The sequence below is a fragment of the Simochromis diagramma genome, unplaced genomic scaffold, assembly GCF_900408965.1.
Source record: "Simochromis diagramma unplaced genomic scaffold, fSimDia1.1 OVJJ01000131.1, whole genome shotgun sequence".
NCBI classification, from domain to species: Eukaryota; Metazoa; Chordata; class Actinopteri; order Cichliformes; family Cichlidae; genus Simochromis; species Simochromis diagramma.
In genome coordinates, this window is record NW_024387200.1 from 4,179,804 (window position 1) to 4,185,686 (window position 5,883).

General features: G+C 38.9%; 1 long non-coding RNA gene across 1 annotated transcript; it reads left to right on the top strand.

Moving 5' to 3' along the window:
• The first annotated feature begins 3,517 nt into the window (after positions 1-3,517).
• LOC120745454 lies at positions 3,518-5,648 on the top strand. Its single transcript, XR_005698639.1, has 2 exons — positions 3,518-5,183; positions 5,464-5,648. It is a non-coding gene; the product is annotated as an uncharacterized LOC120745454 (long non-coding RNA).
• The last annotated feature ends 235 nt before the right edge of the window (positions 5,649-5,883 follow it).

Here is a 5,883-nt window from a genome sequence, read left to right on the forward strand (position 1 = left end):
CCACACCCAGACCTGATTACTCTCAGACCTGCTGAATCAAGAAATCACTTAAACAGAACTGATTTGACAAAGTCAAGAAAGCTAAAGGATCTCAAAAAGCAACACATGATGCAACCATCTAAAGAGAAACATAATCATTGACATCTATCAGTCAAAAAAGTCTAAAACAGTCTGAAATAAATTCATTTCTAAGGCTTTGGGACTCTAGTGAACCACAGTAAGACTCCAAAATCCACAAATGGAAAAACCCTGGAACAGTGTTGAACCTTCACAGGAGTGACTGGCAAACCAAAATTACTTCAAGAGTGCATCGATAGCTTATCCAGGAGATCACAAAACTGCAGGCCTCAGTCGCCTCAGTTTAGATCAATGTTCATGATTCACCAATAAGAAAGAGACTGGCGAAAATGGCTTCTGTATCAGAGCTCAACACACACACCAAGCTCATCTTACAATTTCCAAAAAACACCTTGATGATCCCTAAAAAAAGTTGGACTTTCTGGAAGGTTTGTGCCCTGGATCTGATTGAGATGCTTTTGTATTACTTTAAAGAGGCTGTTTAAGCTCAGAATGCTCGAGTGTGGCTAAAATAGAATAATTATGCAAAAAAGACTGGGCCAAAATTCCTCCACAGCGATGTGAAATATTTCTTTCTGCCAACGGTGGCAGATTAGGTTTGAGGGCAATGACCTTTTCACACAGTGGCAGATTTTTTTCCTTTACTAAACAAAATCATTATTTTAAGTTTCCATTTTGTAATTACGCAGGGTATCTTATTAAGCATATAAATTATTTTAATATTATCATATTATTATCTCTAAAATTCAAATTCATTTGATAATCCAAAACACGTAAGTGTGAAAACAAATTAGAAATCAGGAAGGGGACAATTTTTTTTCACAGCACAGTATAACTCAACAACCTGCTTTAATTCTTCTTCCTTCCTGCAGTGATTCACTTCACTCTGTAGTACAGAGTAATGGGATGTAAACGACTTGAGTCTGAAGACTGAAGTAACATCCATTACCTTAGCAAGACATAGCACTGGAAGACCAAAATCACAGTCTGAGGGCCTCACAAATTAACAAATGGGATGGACTTCACATAATTTATTTATTTTTACTGTAATATATTATATTGTTTTTTCTTCTCTATGTCATGTTGCTTTTTCTATCTCCTCAAAAGATATCTGATTAATTTCAGCCAGCATCATATATTGTAAAATGAAACCATGGTATTTTGAAATGAGGCCCTTCATGTGGCACTTTCATTTTCAAATCATTTTCAAATGTGATTGTTAAAAAGGGGCCTCAATGAGCCCACTAAAGTCTGACTCCTCTTTTAATATATCAGTCTTTGACATGAATGGTCAGTATGTGTGTGTGTGTGTGTGGAAAGACAGTTTCTTGTGTGTGTTTGTCATTGCTTTGTGAAAAGCATGGATAAAAAAAAGAATGAGAGAAGCTGATGCTGGTTGGAAAAGGATGGTTGGATAAAAAGTGATGAGCCCTTTTGTATAAAATCAGCTACCAAAAGTACAACAGAGGCAGCGTCTCATTTTGTCCTTACTGCATTTAGATTGCCTAATTTACACATGAAATGAAGTAGCGTCGTATCCTTGTATAAGTACTGCCCATGTTGCGCTGTTAAGTAACTTTATATTAAACCATGTTGAACTATTAGATGTGGATGACTGTATATGATTTGCAAAATGCAATTGTTTAACTTGATTGCTATTTATTGAATGTGTTTTAATTGCTAAGCATTGCAGTGTTCCTCGTTTTCTGTCACATATATTGTCACAACTGAGGATGCTCATGTTTTAAAGTCAGTTTCAGACAGTTTTGCTCTGCATGATCGTGAGTGGATATTCTTAACATGGCGATCTCAAGCACACAGATGAGACCATGAGCACAGCAGCCACAAGCACCCGCTGTTCAAACCTTCTGTTAGGGCGGGGCAGTCAATCAAATGAAAGCTGGCTTAAAAGGGAAGGTAGCCTCAAAGGAGAGGAACTTAAATGACTTGTTTCAGACAAAGCAAGAACTAAGGAGCTGCACCAGGGCCCAGTTTAAGATAAAAACACATTTTTGGATTGTGATTTACATTGTTACTCTACTAGAGTCCAAGAATGAAAATATAAGTCTGAAAATGAGCACAATAGGTCCGATATGAAAAGATTTAGTAGGAATTTTAAGTTGGCTACAATTGCTAAGGACACAAAACAATATCAGCTAACGTCAAAGCTGATAAGGCAAAATCAGCTGATTAGAAAGCATCATTAAATTCCACTCTATCGTGTCCTCTTTTCCTATTGCTTCCAATAACTGACCCTCTATTTGCAGGTTTCCTTGGTAACCAATCAAGCAGGCAAACCAGCTACCACACAGGTTAATAATCCTGTGACTTGGCAGCATATGTATGTAAATGTAACTTAATGAGAAAAGGAAAGGAGACGGTTTCTCTGAAGAGGCCTTTTTGGTGAACTAGAGCAGCCAGTAATTGAACCAGTGACCTTTTAAAGTGTTACCTTGAGGGTTGAAGCTTGGTGACTCAGGACTGGGACTGAGCCAGGTTTTGTGTAGCTGTGCAGGACACTGACCAAGACAAAATCAATATGGGGCACAGGACACCTGAGAAGCATTAAAAACTGCTGAGGGGACTATGGCACAGAACTGACAGAGTAAAGATGAAAAGGGCTGACTGTCCTCTGACTGCAAAAGCCATACAAGAACACCAATCAGGCAAACCGACAGCTTTCATGTCATTAGATTTATTCATGTTTCCTTTTGTTGTTGTACTCTTTGGTTTATGTTTTTTTAAATAAATCAATAAAATCAATAAACGTCTTCCTTTAAAAAATGAATTGCCATTAAATCTGGTAAAAATTCATGGATCCTAGAAGCTGAAACATATTGTCTCCACTGATCCCATTATTTTTTTATGTGGCACCAGTAACAGATCAGTTCTTTGGTATGTTAAACTCTACAGGACGTGATTTTCTTTTCTACTTCCGTGACATAAAAACAAAAACCATATGCAATTTAAACTAGCCCAGCTTCCCCCTTAAGGTAGAGACTGCCAGAGGTCGTCTCAGGCAGGACTGCAATTTTTAGATTACTCCTTACTTTTCAGTACTTTGTTTTCACATTATGGCAACCACCACAGTTCAGGTCATTTCCACCTTGCTTCAGGAGAATCTCTGCTGTGACAGCCAGTGTTAACGTTCGTAGTGTCAACTTCTATAAATGCTGAAAAAAATGTGATTTGCTCATTTACTAGAAACCTTTACAGGTCTTTGGCTTGCAGTAAAATATTCACCACTGACCACAATTGATAATCTTTGAAGGGTCAGTGTGACACAAAGTTGGTGTTTGCTTTGAGTGTAACTTTAACCAATGTCAAACTGCAGAAGGACACATGGCAAAGGTAAAAACAGGACCTCCACAGAGCTATATAAAAACAGCAGCAGTGCAGAAAACTGTCCAGAGATGCACAAGGAGAAAACCTAGTCGGGTAGATCAGGTAAAACGGAAGTCAGATATTGTCTTTTGATTTTTAGTGGACAGAGATGCAAAATGTTTTGCTTTTGCCTTGAATTTTAGAATTGTAACTTAAACCTTTGTGTTTCTTCCTTATCCATTCATCCATTTTCTTCCACTTATCCATTTCAGGGTTGTAGCGGCTGAACTCTATCCCAGCTGTCATGCCAGGATACACCTCATACACCTTGGACAGGCCACCAATCTGTCACAGGGATAACACAGAGAGACAGCTATTCATGCTCACGTTCACACTTAGAACACCAGTTATTCTAACCTGCACGTGTTGGGATATAAGTGGAAGCCGGAGTGCCTGGACAGGACGCACACAGGCTCAGGGAGAACATGGAAATGCCACACAACGCGTGACACAACACCACTGTGCCACCAGCTTTCGTCTTTAGTTGACTGATATTTAGATTTATCCTTGTAAGGTTGATTGATGGTTGTAGGTGTGAATGTGCGCGTGAATGGTTGTCTGCCTTTGTTAGCCCTACAATGGATTGGGACTCTGTCCTGAGTGTACCCTTCCTCTCGTCCAGTGTCAGATGGTATCGTCTCTGGATGGATGAATCATTGATGTGATCAGTAAAACCAAAGCCCCCTCTCCCTTAAACGCAGCATCAGACTAAAATTGGACAATTCTGTATATTATATATGTCTGTTGCAAAGTGGCAGAAAGAGTTAATATGTATGATGGAAAATACACTCAAACTAAAGACGGCCTGCAGTGTTTTACTTCCAATTTATGCCCTTTTGAACTTCATTGCTGTGTACTGGGAGTCAGGTGGTAAACAAAGCTTACTGTAAACAACGAGAAAACCAGTCACCTGTAACGATAAACTCCAGAGATGTCTTTACAGCAAGAAGGCAAACAAGACAAAATAAATATTCCTTTTCAATTCCTCGACATCAGTATAGCAAGAGGGCATACACATAAATCAAGAAAAAAAACCGTACAAACAAAATGTATTTGCATAAAAGAAATATGTGAAATTTTTCAGTGGCTTGTAAAAACACAAAATAGTAAAATATTGACCTGCAGAATGTGTAAATTACACACACTGCTGTCTAATTCATCCCACAGACCCCTCTGTGTATTTCTCTGCATGTGCTCTCTGTGTGTGCGCGGCTACTGCAGAGTGATTATATTAAGGAACACACAAACTCTGTCTCACACACACAGGTTCTGGAAGTAATACCTGCTGTGGTTGTTTATATTAAAAGCAAATGAAGAATATTGGCCACAAACTCCCAAACTATGGTCATACTGAACACACTCACGCCAACGCTTCTCACAATGTTTCCCTGCATGTTACTATCAACCATTGAGGTTTATTACCTGTAATTTAAGTGCAGCACACACAGTAACACCTCTCTCTGTTTGACTTTCTCTCTCAGTGTGACAGTATTAGCAGTCTAGGACACCCACTGCTAATGTTATGAGAGGTCCAGACCAACTCGTATACAACTCAACAGGCCTCTGAGAGGACGTAGCCTCTTAAGCCCTCTTACCTACAGAGAGCCTCATATGCAAGGTACTCATGACTAGCCTGTTCATGACACTCAAAATGAGGAGGCGAAAGATGAAAGAGGCTGGCGCAAGGTGCAAAAAAAGCACCAACACTTCTACAGAAATAGGTAATCAGATGTTGAGAGAGTAGATATTGTTAGAGTACAGAAATAAGGAGGAAACTAAATCTTTCACCTATGTTAAAGGGACTATACAAGCAGAGTTCATTGAGACAAACATGTTGATGTTTTTATTTAATATAATGATGTCTGTGGACCTTCCTGCCATTGTGTTAGCGAGTGAGTTACACATGTGCAGTTCATGTTATTCATCATGTTTGGTGTGGTTATATATTTAGGGTACACTAACTCTAACCGTAATAAGATGTCTAAATTTCCTCTTTTTTAGGCCTCCCAGACGTATCGCAATTCTGCTCTTTAAGAAGAAAAGCTCAATTCCAATCGCCAGTCTCGATAACTGGGGATCGGTCCGCCACGGTGTAAAACTAAACATATGACACAAATAACAAGAAATGTCAAAATAAAACAGGAAACGATGAAGACAAAGATACGCTGACATCTGGACTTGACACAGAAAAAAGATAAGACAACTGTGGAGACGCGCCTGAAGGAACAGGAAGGGATCACAAAAGAGAACTACCAAACCTTTCATGCAAAGTTACGCCATTTAAAGTAGGTTATGGAGCTTTTAACATAAATCCCATTATGCTAGTTGAACAAGAAAATATTCAGGATTAGCCATTTAGCTAACATCAATGCTAGCCTGCTATTATCATAGAATGGTAAGATTAACGTCAAGGTGTAAGTC